The following is a 16,186-nucleotide window of genomic DNA, read 5'->3' as shown; positions in this document are numbered from 1 at the left end:
ATTTATTTTGTTTACTTCTGTATATCCCCACTGAGCACAGGGACTGGCACAGACTTGACCTTCACTAAAGCATGTTGAATGAATAAGCATTTTTTGGGAGACAGTTTCAAAACACTAGCTTAGTGTACAGACAGAATTAGGGGACTGACTAATGGCACAAGAGAAGTATCCTTCACTAAAGCAGAGATTAGCAAGTCTCCTTGAAATATTGAGACTACATGATGCATCAAAAACAGGATTCAATGTGGAAAACCCCAAATTACTGAAAATTCACTATAAAATGAACCGGACCTAAAGGCAATCATGTAGCATTCACATCAGAAATGACAAAATTCTTACTCACATGCCTTCTTTTCCATCCCTTCTCAGAGGAAACAATGTTCTGAGGTTATTGAGTATCACCGTCCAGGTGTTTTTATTCTTTTAGTAGATAGGTATATAAATGGAAAAATCCGGAATAAACACCGTATATTGTATGACACGCCTCTTACACATTTGCTTTTTGTTTTATTCACTCTGTGGTTTTGAAGGCTATCCACCCTAATATATGTATATCTAGTTTGTTCATTTCAACTGAGGTAGATGCGTCTGTTTTATGACTAAACATCAGTCTATTGTTCACTCTCCCACTGATGGATAGTTAAGTAATTTCCCATATTTATTATGGTGAACCAGGCTGTAATGGACAGCCTCGTATACGTCTCCCTGTGCGTGGTAAGAGTTCGTTGTTGCCCTTTTCCAAATGAGGAACTCGAGGCTCCTAGCACTTTGGGGACTTGTCTGATGTCAGAAGGCTAATCAGGTTAGGGCTGGAACTCGGATTCAGACCACTGTGCATCATTTGCTGCACTTAGCCTCCCACAGGCTGGAAGGTCTTCCAGATGGGGGCGTACTGCTTGGAGCGGGATCTGAGAAAGGAAGTGTCATGGTTGCCTCGTGAGACTGAGCTGAGACTGACTGAGGTTCCCTGGTGCCGATCACAGAGCAAAGACACGCCTGGAAACTTGGTCATGTGGAGACCGTACAGGCTCAGCGATCACACATCACAGGCTCAGGACTCAGCTCCGCCAGTCCCAGGCTGTGCGACGTGGGGGCTGTTGCTTAACTTTTCTAAAGGTCATCTGTGAAATGGGGAGTCTAACTCTCAGCACCTCAGAGACTGGTTGTGAGCCTCAAGGAAAGGAGTGTGCAGGGAAGAATGTGCATAAAATGTGCGGCATTCGCGGACATCTAGTTGGTTCAATCTGTTGATGGAAATTCAGAAAGCGTCACTCAGGTTTTGGCTGTCTACAATTTGTCTGAGAGAATTAGTTGCATTTAAGGTCAGCTGTGCTTTGGTTGCCCCAAGAAGGCAGAGCCTGAGGTCTGAGAGCAGGAAGGGGTGCTTTCTTTTTTTTAAAGTTTATTTTCAGAGAGAGAAAAAGTGGGGGGAGGGAGGGGCAGAAAGAGAGGGAGAGAGAGATCCCAAGCAGGCTCCACACTGTCAGTGCAGAGCCCGACGTGGGGCTCGAACTCATGAACCTTGAGATCATGACCTGAGCCGAAACCAAGAATTGGACGGTTAACTGACTGAGCCACCCAGGTGCCCCAGGGAAGGGGTGTTTTCTTGGGGACTGGCAGTCTGGAGTTCTGTGAGGTGGGAGCCAATAGCTCATGCTGCAGGGACCTCTGGTCTGGCTTGTGATAAAACTCCAGTCCGGACAGCATGGGAGTATCTAACCATGGGGATACGTGGCCAAGGTTCTGGGCTTTTCTGACGATCAGGTGAACGTGGGTCCTTGTTTCTTAGCTTTAAGAGAGGGGCTTAAAGAAAGTAAATGCATTTGATGATGGTTTAGGTCTTGGCTTCTGGAATCTGTGAGAGGCGGGCTGGTAAGTTAACAGAAGGGAAGACACGTTCCAGGGACGCTGAAGTAGTGAGGGAAACTTGGGGGGGGGCGGGGCTGCAGGTCTCCAGAGCCACAGGGTGGCTTGGGTTCCATTGAAGTTAGGAATAAATGCTGTTTGGTGTGTGCCAACCATCCAGTGCTAACACGGTGACTTTTGTCCTTGCTTTTCCCCTGTTATTCTCTTCAGCATGCTACAATTTGATCCTGGAGCCCAGCTCTGCTCCCCCTTGGCTGAGTGCACGAAGGGGTTAGTGAGTCCCTTAGCAGCTTTATGTGTCTAATCGGAATGGACCTGGCCTTGGGTGGCTCCACGTGCATCCAACACCTGCAATACCTGTCTAGTTGGACCATTAGACACTCATACCTCCCTCATTTAGCAGATGAAACTGTAAGGACCAGACAGACAGAGACTCACTCAGGATCTCACGGTCACTGAACAGTACAAAGAATCAGAACCAGGTAGTGGTGCTTTTTTTAGCTTTTGTGTTGGACTCCCTACTCCCGCAGGCCCTATCCAACATGGCCCTATCCAACATGGCCCTTCCCCCGGAACTGGCTCTTTATGTCTTCACCAATAGCCAGTTTGTTGGTGTCTCCCTGGGCAGGGTGGGGTCCGTTAGGAGTCAGACTGTGTTCTGAGGGCCCCTCTGAAGTCTGGCCAAGGGAGAAAGAGGTTTCTCATCTACAGCTTCCTCCATCCCATTGGCCTGATTTGGAAAGGGCAATTGTTTACCTGAGTTGGGGATCTCAAACCACTCACTTTGCCCAGCATTTTCCCTGCTACCAGAGACACCAACAGTTGGTAATTCCTACGCGGAGGACTGTGTTGAGAATGATTCAGAGGCTGAAGTAGCTCTGTGATCCATTATTGCTGCCTGCCATCAGTATGGGCATGGGGAGTAGGGCTGTATGTGGAATGTGTTTACATGTCTGCCTTCCTTCTTACCTGAAGTCTCCAGAGCTGTCCTAAAATCCTGGGAGGTGCAAAAATGGGCACATGCAGCCTTGCAGTGGTTGTCACAGAAGCCATCACTCACATAAGGAATTTCTCAACCCCAGGATGCATCCTGAGCCGGCTATGCACCCCTCTGGCCTTTCTGCTCCCCCCCTCGTTGAGCAGCTGACCCAGCTTCTGCTACTGAGATCCTGACTAATTGTCATCCCCTCCAAGCAGACCTTCACTGAACCTTAGAAGCAGAAAGACTCAGAAACAAAAGCAAGAAATAAAAGAGCTGTCAGAAAGAATCTACACAGACCCCTGAAGTTGTGTTTTCATAACTGAATAAATAACTCCTTGAGCAATAATTTGTTTGCAAGCTGTTAATTAGCAGCATAATTAATTTCTGCAGATTATAAATAACAGAGCACAAAGTGGCATTCCCAGGAGAACCAATGAAAAATTACCTAAACCATTTTAAGAACCAAAAATAGTTCACAATGTAACAGATTTAAATGAGCTCGAGAATCTGGAGGGTGCCACTTTCTTTTTCCTATTGGTTAAAACAAAAAAGAAAGAAAAGAAAAGAAAGAAAGGAAAAAAATTCCCAGAAAACTCAACAGCTATGAGCTTGTATCTGAAGTCAGAAATTTATTGGCGAAAAGCAGAGTTTCATTAATCACTGTGTTCTCTCTTATGCCTGGCATGTCAAGAGGGGGAAAAAAAAATCTCTGTTTATCTCTGCTTCAAACAAACAGCCGAATAAGTAGATTATTCCCAATAGAAAGATTTTCCCTGTGCTCTAATCTCAGTGCAATCATTCACTGCTCTAAATGAGCAGTTACTTAAAATGTGAAGAAGGGATGCTAATTAGTTCAAGGAAAGCCCTGCCAAGTATTTAATTTTCAGAAAGCAAAATAAAGATAGGGAAGGCCTTTCAACCTTCTGCAACCTGAAGCCATTGTTTCATATCTCATCGCTTGCCTTGGGTGTCTTCCTAGTCTTAGCATCTGGACTATGGAATGCTGGCTGAATGGTATGAGCTGATGTCCAGGTTTAGAACCTTGAAGGTCAGCATATTCTTGACCCTCGAAGAGAAAGAGCCTTACCTTTATTCATAACCCGAGATATTTTCTAAAAGGATTGAAGGGACCTACCCAAGGCAGAACATTTTTTTAAAGTGATAAAATTGATCTAAGAAAGACCAAAGTGGATGGATGCTGGAAAGAAATTGACCTAAGAGGAATGAAGTTGATATATCAATAACAGCAGTCAGCAGATGCTATGGTTCAGCAGATTTAGGTCTGAGCTTCCCAGTAGCCAAGATGAGGAGGGCAATGGGATGCTAAAGAGCTCTTCTTTTCTGAAAGGAGAAGCATGGACTGCAAGCAGCATAACTGACGGCAGAGGCCTGGGCTCCAGTACCAGGTGAACGGTAGTTCATGTTGACCTCTTCATATACAAACTTTGTGATCTGGGCAAGCTGTTTAACCTCCCTGCGTCCCAGGATTCTTTTTTATTGAAAAAGAACACAACCACAGTTTTATTGGAAATCATTTTAGACCTGCAAGGAGTTGTAGGAATAGTACACACAGCTCTCTTGCACTCTTTCCCCGGCCTCCTCCAATGATAACATATTAGATTCAATAGATTCAACTAGGTTCAGTTCTCAATGTCAGGAAATGGACATTGATGCAACACTATTAACCAAATTACAGGCCATATTCAGATTTTACCAGTCCCAGGTTTGGATTTTTTAAAATACGTATGAATAGTGATAATAATTAATGGGATAATAATAATAATAATAATGTAGTTATAGGGTTTTGGTAAAAACCACATGCCATAATACCGGTGACTCACTTAACTGGCCGCATCATATGCACCCAATCAATGGTAGCTACCACCTTTCATTATGGGTTAATGAGAAGAAGGTCATTAGCCACAGTAGCTACGTAATGTTTCCTAGACACTAAATGTGTCTAATCTTTGGTTATCAACGTAGCCTTCAGTGGAAAGAGCTACATTTGCTCAAGTATGACAAGGCTTCGACCATAAAGAGGGTCCGTTTAAGAATGTGGAAATGCAGACTGGCACATTTAATCAGGGTTCTGGTGATAAGACGGAAAGAATCGAAGGATCTTCATTTCTGTTTCAGACAGTGCGTTTATTTTCTGCTTCCCCAGCCACCCAGAAAGTAAGAGCTCCTTTCTCATCCCTCAGATATAAAAAGAACAAAATGCCTAATTATAGATAGTGCTTTTCTGAGATCTGAGCCAATGCTGCAGAGGAACCGGGTATGAGTTCGCAGTTTTATTGTTGCCTCTTGTGTGCGTTTGAACATTTCTGCAGACGCTTGTGCTATTCTATTCAATTCCATTTGACATAGCTAAGCTCTTATTATACATGCGCATTTCATGGTGCTTGCTAGGCACTTCAGGAAGCACGGGATTGAAAAAGAGATGACTTTTACCCCCAAGGAGCTTATAATCTAGTGAGGATGTGATGGACACACACTTTAATATTATTTATCATTGAATTTCTGTATTGCTAGCTATTTTATTCAACTATTGAGTAATACTGTATCAGGCTCAGTAAACAGACTATAAAGGAATGTCTGCTTTAGAAGGTGTTGCCCTGGAGCTCCTAATCATTTTGGGGGGAAAAGGAAAACATTACTTATTCATTTATTAAGTATTGAGCGCATACTATGTAATTTTCTACGTGTTAAGGGTCTAGCAATGAACAAGGAAAATGGAGTGTGTCTCCCCATAGAGGAGGAATATGGAAAATTAGGTACACCAAGACCTGAGCACAATGTCATATGTGATATGATCATAATGCTTCGTGCAATGTTGGTACACAATACTTACGTGCAGATAGGCAGAAGTACCAACGAGCATGCTTAGAGGGTCGAAGACAAAAGGTGGGTCTTAGGCAGTGAGTTTCCCAGAAGAAGGAGATATTTAGCTTGGCTTTAAAGATGAAATCCTTTGGACAGATGGAGAAGGGATGGCCATTTCCTGAGAAACGCAATGAAAAAAAGCCCTTCTGAGAAGGGTCTTATTTGGGACAATGTGAAAACGGGTTAGAAAAATGGTGAATGCAATGATGGGGGCTAAAGAGCATCCATTACCATTCTCATTATCACCATTATTATTCTAATAGGAATTATTGCTACTCATTGCTTATTATTCTTAATATTAAAGTATGCAATAATAGTAAACATTTATTAGAAGTTTACTATGTGCCAAGGCCTGTGATAAATATTTCATCTTCAGTGTCTCATTATTGTCCACATTTCATTTTATAGTCAAAGAAATTGAGGGTCAGAGAAGTGAAGTAACTTGCCTGAGGTCACATAATTAAGGGACAGAGTCAGGACATGAACCCATGCCTGTCTGAATTCAAAGACCATTCTGCGTTACATGAAAATGTTTTTTTGATCATTTGCTGTTGAATTTGTTTCCCCAAATCATCCTCTGTGAGATCCCAGAGGAACTGGCAAATGCTAACAAAATTTTATGGCACAGTGGAAGAGTGCAGTGGCGATTAGTTAGATAACTTTAGTATCATCACCAGTGGTAATGATGTCATTTCATATCTATGCCATTATCATGCCCAGTGGCAGTGGTGGTGATGGTGGTAATGGGACATGTCATGGAGGGTTAAATGGTATCTGGTAGAGGAGATAGGTTGTACTGAGCTTCTCATTTTCTTACTTGGCTCCTTTTGTGAGGAGGGTAATGCTTGGCTATGGTGGAAAAGCACAGTACTTCCCACTGATACACTGTGGTCCTGGAGCAGGTTTTTCTGTGCCAAGCAAATGGTTCTTGTACATGGCTGAGGTTGTCAAATGATAAGGCATGGCAGATGCCTTTAAGGGTGCCATACTTTCTGGGCATAGATCCAAAGTCATAATGCTAAAGGGAAGTGTCTGATTAGAGCCCAGGGGTAAGAATAGCAAGACTGTGGCTTTCATCACACTGCACCCATGACCTAGTTAACACCACTTAGCCCATGGCCACCGTTATAGCCATGACCTTGGCACTTTGTCATGTATACCTGTGCTACTGTCCATAAAGGGCGCTGATCAAGAGAATAACTGATTCAGCACACTCACAACACCTGGATTCTGTTCCAAGATAACATGTGCAAAGCTGCAAGCCCAATGCCTCAATTGACATGGCACAAATTCACTCAATAAATTGAGTTTCTTTTCCTTTTCCAACACTCACCCTGCCCCACTCTCCCTGGCTCTGGTGCTTACTTCTTTTGTGCTATTAAACAACTCATTTCCCCCTCTGAACCCTCTATCATCTCTAGATAAAGGTCGGCCAGGGAGGCAAATTGTGTTAATTTCACATGGCAGCTTGGATCTGCTTTTAAGGAGCATTGAATACAGGAGATTTTTAGAGCTATATCCAGGCTCAAAAGGAAAGAGTTCCATGATTGATTGGTGATGTCTGCCATGGTTGTAGGAAAAGAGAGTGTGTGTATGTATGCATATGCTACGTATTGACTTGTTGGCTTCTAACTTTCTACCATGTTTAATGTTCTCTGATTATGTCTCAACAACTCATGTAGGATGAGTTGTATGTCTCAACAACTCTACTGGGGAGTGGATCGGTGGAATCATCTTTACCTTTAAGAGTAGCATGTTGGTGTATCAACCTAAACAATGTAAGAAAAACGCAAGGCTTGGCAGCTGTAGGAGGGAGGTGGCCAGGCTCTCACAGTCATTACAAATCCTTTTCTCCTGGGACTCTGTGCTTCTTGCCAGCTGGGAGGACCACACAGACAGTCTACCTTTTAGCTGTGCTGTGGAAAAGCAAAAGAGTGAAGATCTGGTCCTCTGCATGATGTGGGTGGTGAGATGCCCCCACCGTGGTTAACAGCGGTGAACAGCCTGGGAGGCACAGGAAAGGTGGGTGAAGGGTGACCTTTATAAAGTTCTGACTCACTCCCGCCTTTGACTCGAAGCCTGGGCAATACAGCCTTGCCTGACTCATTACTATTTAAAGCTGCAGCCTCTTCTTTTCTCTTCGTTATTTTCAGTTCACATTTTCCATGATGTTTTCCTGTTTGGAATGAGCAAAACTTTCTCTTCTCCCCTGGGCTTCTTTGGGGTTCCCAGTTCTTCCCAGGTATGCTATGTGTGTGGCAGGGGGTGGGGAAGACAGGGGTTATAGACTTCTGAGCAAGTCAACCAACTTTTTCATTCTTCTCCATGCCATGTTCCATTATCTGAGGGTCAACGTTTGGACTCATAAAGACCTTTTTAGAGTATTATAGGTAGTAACCATTTTATGTTACTTTGCTGATATGACATTAACATATATATGTTATATATATGTTGCAGATTTTCCTGAAAGAGTATTGATCTTGTGATTTTGTAGATTGCATCTTGGGTACCATCAGCTTAATACAACAGACAAATAACTCAATAGAGTTATTTAAAGAAGAGGGAATCCAAATGGCCAATAAGCATATGAAAAGATGCTTGACCTCATTACTAATCAGCAACATTTCTAATTAAAGATATAATGCAAACATTTCAAGTGTATTACCACCCAGTCCTGGTGATGTGCCAAGGGAAAGGGGGCACTCGTATTCAAAACTCCTTTCCTCTACATCCAAGTCCATTTTCACTTTGCTTCAGTCAGCGTCCATCCTGTTGGGGTTCATCTAGTGGGTCATTCATTTCTAGGGGGTTGGTAGTATTACCAATTTGTTGCTTCTGGCATCTTTCATTCATTTTTATCATTGGAAAGGCAGCAGTAAGAACCTTTGGATTCTCCTATTACTTTCCCTCACTTACATTATGTGGCAGACACCCTCTTCATAGCAAAGATTGATCATGTTAGCCAACTCTTTCTTTTGAGGAACATGGAGTGGCCAATAGGAAGTCTCAGCTTCATACTGAATGATTGTGGCCTTTGTGGAGGAAGACATCCTAAATCAGCAAAGTCCAGAATTATGGAAATAAAAAGGAAATAACTTATTTGGATGGCTTATTATTAGATGTGATAGTCAGAGGAGCCACTGACTCTCCCATTTGTGTTTCCTGCTCCCTTAGATTCTGGCTACAAGAGGAATGAATCCACTCTAGGAGGAATATTGGTGTCTTATTTGCTCAGAGCATATATTACAGGCTATTGGACTGTTATTCGATCTCTCAAAATGTTGTCTCCAGTAGTGTTGTCATTCTATCATTTTGTAAGACCAACTATTTATGGATGAGGAGGTACATGGAAACATAAGTAAACCGCATGAACATTAGATACTTACTTCCTGATTTCTTTTGCGATACAATGAAGAGATGGTGTTGTATGTGATACCATGATCTTGAACAAAGTATTTAGTGAGTCCGTGCCTGGTGGGACTGTGGCAAACGAGGAATACACATCCATGCAGAGAATGAGTATCTATTCCAGTAAGGACAAATTCTGTCCCTTCATGTTCAATGTAATCAGTTGCTACCAGATAGCAATTTGGTCCTCAGACAGTGATGCAGAATGCAGGCAAGACTCTGGTGTGCTGAGCAATATGATAGCCAGAATTAATTTTGTTATTAAACCTGTGTATCACTCTTTCTTTGCCACTGTGACCATATCATCCATGAACCTAGTCACTGGAGTGTTTAGAAAGAGGTTGACAGATATCCACAGGGGTATAATTTGCAACATGATTATTGAGAACTTCCTATGCAATGACTACATTTTCTGAGCACTCACATGGGTCCAACTACTCTTTCTTGACTCTCTCTTTTTAATGAGGCTCCACACCATAATGGAGCCCAATGCAGGGCTTGAACTCATGACCCTGAGACGAAGACCTGAGCAGAGATCAAGAGTCGGATGCCTAACTGACTGAGCCACCCAGATGCCCACAACTATGCCCTTATGCTGGGCCCATTTAGAGTTGCTCATCCTTCATTCAAACCTTGTTACCAATCATCTCATCTTATTCTTCCAAATGCCTGGACCTTGCATCACAAGACTGCTTAAAATCCTACATATTGGAAAATTCTCCCTTTCTCCATTGTTCTCCAAGGCCATTCTTGGAGTGAAATTGAAATGGCATAGCATTCCATTTCTCACTGGCACCATAAATCAGGCTTGATTTTCCTCCTCAGTCAACTGATCATATGAACTCTCAGAAGTTTGGGACACCAATATGGCAGGAGTAACTATGCTGGAAGTATGGGCCTCTGGTAAATAAGTTATATCTTAAAGATTTGTTCAAACCTATTTATGTTTATATCATATCCATTTGATGACGGACTGATGCAGGGCTTGCCTGAATTTATGGCTCCGTGGATTAGACAACTCCCATTTCATGATGTCAGTGTTCATGGATTCGTGGCATTCGGGTATGTTGAGAAAGAGCTGTTTTTTAAATTTTTTTAATTTATTTTTTATTTTTTAATTATTTTCCACCCATTTTTTTAAGAAAGAGAGAAGGAGAGAAAGAGTGAGGGGGGTAGGGAGAGAGAGAACCTAAACAGATTCCATGCCCAGCATGGAGCCCAACATGGGGCTCTATCTCACAGTTTTCAGATCATGGCCTGAGCCAAAATCACGAGTCAGATGCTTAACTGACTGAGCCAACAGTCACCTCATAGAAAGAGCTGTTTTTAAAAAAGAGAAAGGAACATGACTTTCCTACCAATCTCTGAAGGTTTGCAACTATGATTCTCCTAACACTTCTTTCTGCAAGCTTCATTTAGCAACTTGATCAATTACAAATCAAACATCATTGGATCTGAGGTATCTCAAAAGCCAAATGGCCGAGTTGGGCCAGCTGGAGAACCTTCTCTTGCTCTGGACTCCTTTTAAATTGTCAGCCTTATGGTCACTTAATCATCACTTCTGGTATTTTCTGCTAATCGGGATAGAGAAAAATGCATTAGACAGATCAGTATCTGCATGCGAGGTGCCAGAGGCTGTATTGATTTGCTTCACTAAGAAGACTACATCTGGAATACTAGCTGCAATTGAGGTCAAACCTAATTAAGCTTAGAATAAGCCACTATAATTCTCCAAGATCCATCCATCTTCTGCACAGATTACATAGGCAAACAAAATGGGATTGTGATAGTGTTGATTTTCCAAGTCTTGGTAGCATTAATCTTTGTATTCTTATAGGAGCTATTATTGTCTTTGGTTTACTATTTGTATATGGAGGAAAGCTCCAGGAGCTTCCCTTTGACTGAACTCAGGAACTAGGGAAAGAACTAACATGGGTTCATATATCCATTGAACCACTGTTAGGTGGTCCAGGTCTAAACTCTGCTATCAGCTCCCCTTCAGCCTTGGTCCACAATTGTGTTACGAGGTCCCAGGAATTAATGATAACTCAGAATAATGCAGTCTAATGATGCCATAAAGGTCTATATATCTCCTGTTTCCTACTGCACAGTTACAATGGCACAGGACCACCATTTCCTTTGGGGAAGACCAGGAAGGATATTTGAAACACACACTATTATTGCAAGCTCTTTGCTTGGGGGTTGCTAAGGCTGTCCCTTTTTTCAAGGAATTCTGGCTCAATTCTGAGATCAAGTTCTCAGAATTGGATCAGATGATGATCCTTTGTCATGCTGATGGAAGTCAAGTTTCTATTCACCCGTTTGAGTTTTTCAAGACTTGGGTCAAGTTGGACCTTAGTTAGCTGTCTTAAAGACCACAGGGTAGAGACCCTTATGGGATCAAACCATTCTGACTGTCTTTTCAACCATGTGGCCTAGCATGCTCCCTTTGCCTCTGGTGTTTGTGCCAGCCTATCAACACCACTCAGATCAGAAAGCCCTTCTCAGTGGCAGCGTCTTGCATTTTCACTTCTAGCTTAGAGTACAGCCACTACAGTGATTTTCAAAGATTCTGTCATCCTTCTCATCAAAGTATTTCTCAATGCTTTGGTAAGGGAGTGTTTTTTGAACACTCTCAAAGGTGGGTGAGTGGATGAATTACAACAAATTTACTCCAGCATTCTTTGCTCCTTACCTTTTTTTCTCCTTATATTGTATTAAGGAATTACATGACTATTGACTTTATTTACAAAGTCAGTAGGCCACCACTGAGTCAAGAGTTCTGTCAGCCATTTAGAACCACTCCCAGATGCCTGAGTGAGCCCATTTATTTCATTTATTTTTTTTTAAAATTTATTTGTTTATTTACTTATTTGTTTCTGGTGAAAACGTGTATTCTTCTTCATGGTTCAAGCTTGTTTTGAGAAAGTGCAACATTTTAATTTATGGTTTGGAGTAGACTTTCAGCTGTATTAAACGATGGAGAGATGAATTGGTTACCTTACCAAAGTTAAATCAAGAAGATTCAAGTCAAAAGGTTAAATCACAGGTATTTCCTACCGCACCAAAAACCAGCTTTCCAGTACTTGGTGCCAGAGGCAAGAACTCCAACAGGGAAGTGCCTCAGGTCAGGAAGTGAGCAGAGCCTACCTGCGGAGCAAAAGGCCTAGAAGTTTCCACAACCTGGTTTTACCCATTTGGTAAGCTCCCTTAGAAAATAGGGACAATGGATTACAATATCGTACGTGTCTCTGACTTGTGTTTTCCTAAACATCTCACACAGTAAATTACTACCCTGAACTTAGTATATTCAATGTGGGGGTCAGATAGGCAAACACTAGTTCAATTTCTCAGGGTTGTGGGCCACTCCCATCTGAAGAATCTAGGAACCCAATCTCCATCTGGAATATTCCTTGTGATCCCTACAGACCAAGAGCCCAAACTCACAACTTAGAGGGATAAAACCAAACAAAAAGCATACGGAAAGAATCCATGGCATAAAGGGAAGCAACTTCAAGGCACAGGTTAGGCACGCTGCCAAGGGCTGAGTAAATGTCTTCAATGTGAAGATCTTACCCCTCTTTCCACTAGTAAGCAGTGGGAACAATTGAAGCTGGAATCCTAGTCCATATCTGTCCCTCTCAGGGTTACCAGAAAAACTTCAGTCCTGGTTAACAACCCTACTGTTACATGTTATAGGTATCCAAGAGATCTAAATAAGACTGTGCAGTTTTGAAGATAGAAGGCACTTTCTGGTTTGCAGTGTGGAGAAAATGATTATCCATCACTGAGCGCCAGAAACTGCAGTCATCAGCACAGTGCTATGGCATGCAATGTCAGCTCACAAAACACCTCTCTCTCCCTAGTCAGAGGCAGACAAATAGTGGTAGCACTAGGGTTTATTAAGTTGTGGCTTAGTACAAGAACTGGGGCTTGCCCATGGTGCTGCTCTTGATGTATAAAGCCTGGACATTCCACCAATTCTTCTTGAGCAATGACACCAGGAAATTGACAGCTAAGTAGATGTTGTACACAAGCTCATCATCTGTCATCTTCACATGGCCAACGGCCACTGCCAGACACAGCAACTTCTTCATCTGGAATTTGATCATGGACTTCACTTCATCCACTTTGGCCACCATGTCCTCATTGTGGGTCAGCAAGGAAGGGACCTTGCCAGGCCTGGGCCCAGGATTTGTGGGAGCTCCTTAATCAGAGATCCTGAAGCCAGAAGGGCATCATACTTCTTGGCCAGCTTCTTAACTAATTTTTTTTTATTCTTGTTGAGTTTCTTCAGTCTCCATGTGGGGAACATCCACAGGCTTGGCTTCATCACGGTGCTGCTGGTCCCCCAAAACACAGATGGTGAACTTGGGGTGGGGAGTGGACTTAAGCCTGACAGTGCTCCAGAAGCATTTGTCTTTCTGAGCATCATTGTTCTTCAAGATGGTCTGAAACTCCACCATCTCCAAAAACTTTAGGCACGTGCACTGGTTCCCATGAAGGACTTTCTTCACCACCTCATACAGGGTGTCATGGGAGACTTTGCTGCTCATGGTGCCACATGCCATAATAACTGGTAAAGAGAGTTGTGAACCCATTCTGGTAAATAAACTCATATCACTAAATTCAGCTGCAAAATCTCTTAGTTTTTTGAGTGTGCCCCCTCTTTTATCAGTTATTCTGTAACTGATGCCCCAAGGGCTTGTTGATGCCCCTGACTCTAGTTGTAGGCTTGGAGCCTCTGAGAAGTAATATATTCAGGCAGGGGAATAATTGGTATTTCTGTGATGATATCTACCTTAGATGATGTCTTTCTCGGTTGTTCTACTGGACAGGACCAGCGTCATCAGATAGAGAAAGAGGGGCTCCTTCCACTGGCAATAAATTTCTGTTGGCAGATTTGGGAGGTTAGATGTCCTCAGAATCATTCAAATTCTCTCAAATGTAACCATTTCTATTCTCAACATCTTATTCTTTCCAAATCAGTGCTCTAACTTGTACACAAGAGATCCAATCAGGTTGTTTATTCCATCTATGTTGAATTTTGGGCATCCCACAGAATTGGACTCGGCATCTAATTTTTGTAGCCACTTTCTTTCAAGTTAGTTATAGAAACTGACTCCCTGGCTATGTCTTGAGTAGAGAATTTAAATCCTCAACTTGTCATTTTATTTTTTAAACTTGTCAATATAGTTGGAAGTAGCCAATTATTTTGGTTATCTATTGCTGTGTAACAAACCACTTCAAAACTTAGTGACTTAAAATAATAACCCAATCATTATCTCTCACAGTTTTGTGGATTGACTGTATTTAGTGGTGACTGCTAAGATGACAAGCATCAGAGGGACAACAGAACCTGGGACATTCCAGACAGATAACCAAAATGGCTGGTAGTTGATGCTGGATGTTGGTTGGAAATTTGGGTGGGGTTATCAGCTAAGGGTACCTTGGTTCTACTCCCCAGTAGTCTGTCTCATGGCTGCTTGGGCTTCCCCACAGCATGGCGGCTAAATCCCAAAAGGGAGTATTCTAAGTGATAAAAGCAGATACCGCAGATCTAAAGCCCTGCCTCTGAAGTTAGTTACAAGGATTAATTTTGTCTTTCTCTACTCACTGAATCAAATAATAGGGATGGCCTATGTTCAAGGGAAAGGGAAGGAACAGATGGATGAGTGACAAAAAAATCTGTGACCATCTTTAATCCACCATACCGATCCACTTCCCATATAGCAGCAGCCACTTGGTCCTCCAATGCCTACACGAGTTCCACCTTCTAATGCTAACTAAATCTGCATTGATTTCAAACTATAATCAATCTCACATTCCCATCTTCTTGAAGATTGATTGCCTATAATCACTTACTGTATTACTTAGGATCCTTAATTGCAGACCAAATAATGCACTCTAACTAGTTTAAGCAGAAAAGGATTTATTATAGGCCATTAAGTCACTTACAAGAATGTCTAGGAGGGCCAGAGAAACAAAATTGAATGCTATGCAAGTAGGAGCAAATAAGCCATTGGATACTTCCAGTGGGAACCTTGATGCTGCTAACACTTGCCACTCGGGATCTAGGGGTCAGAGGGTAGACCTAGAACCACTCCACAGAAGAATGAAACACCACTGCCAGTGAGTTTGCCAAAGGACGTTACAGCTGTGGTCTCATGGATCTCACTTCTGCTTTCCAATTGAGCATGTGTGGAACTCTGGCTGCAAAGATATCTTGGAAATATGATCTTGTTTTCCAGCTTCTAGATCAGGGTTCCTAACTTTGACATTATTGACATTTTAGGCCAGATGCTTTGTTGGGGGAGAGAAAACATCCTGTATGTTGTAAGATGTTTAGCAACATCCCTGGCCTTTATCCACTAGATGCCAATAGCACTGGCCTGCACCTCTTCACTCTCCTTCAGGTTGTGATAGTCGATAACATTTCTTGTTACTGCCAAATGTCCCCCTGGGGAGTGGCTGAATCACCCTCTGCTGAGAATACCACTCTTGGGATCATAAAGGCATGACAGAGAGAAGTAAAAATGGGACTAAGTACTGCCGCAAACAGATTAGTGGCAGGGTAGTTTAGGAGAAAAAGAAATTCCATGATATCTCAAGGATCAGTGTTACAAATAAAAATATCATTCGAGATATACTCATACCTATTACCAAAGTGGATTGAAAAGATCCAACCAGGCTGTGGTGAATGAGACAGTCAGTGGTAAATCCCAGGCCATTTTTTTCCCGATGATGTTGACAATTAGAGTTTGGAATAAGAAAATCTCTTTGAATGTGGCCGCCTTCAGATAAAACTCACTTTACAGCTCCCTTGTTCGAGGTTCTGGCAATCTGGCAGAATGGTTCTTATTGTGCCGGCGAGGGCAAGGTGCTATTAATCTGTCTGCATTTCTCACTACACAACCAGCTTAAAAACCCTAACACGACTCCAGAAGCGCAATATTAATACCAGTGTCATCTGACACTTTTTCACGTTCTGTTCTTCACAACTTTTATTCCTCGAATCCAAGTTCTACTGTGTTTATTTTTAAAAAG

The 16,186-nt window shown here is 42.4% G+C and overlaps 1 pseudogene; it reads right to left on the bottom strand.

Moving 5' to 3' along the window:
• Positions 1-13,053: 13,053 nt before the first annotated feature.
• Positions 13,054-13,797, bottom strand: LOC122494196 (annotated as a pseudogene).
• Between the last annotated feature and the right edge of the window lie 2,389 nt (positions 13,798-16,186).

This window comes from Prionailurus bengalensis, chromosome E2, assembly GCF_016509475.1.
Source record: "Prionailurus bengalensis isolate Pbe53 chromosome E2, Fcat_Pben_1.1_paternal_pri, whole genome shotgun sequence".
Classification (NCBI taxonomy): Eukaryota; Metazoa; Chordata; class Mammalia; order Carnivora; family Felidae; genus Prionailurus; species Prionailurus bengalensis.
This window is presented reverse-complemented; position numbering and strand designations above follow the sequence as displayed.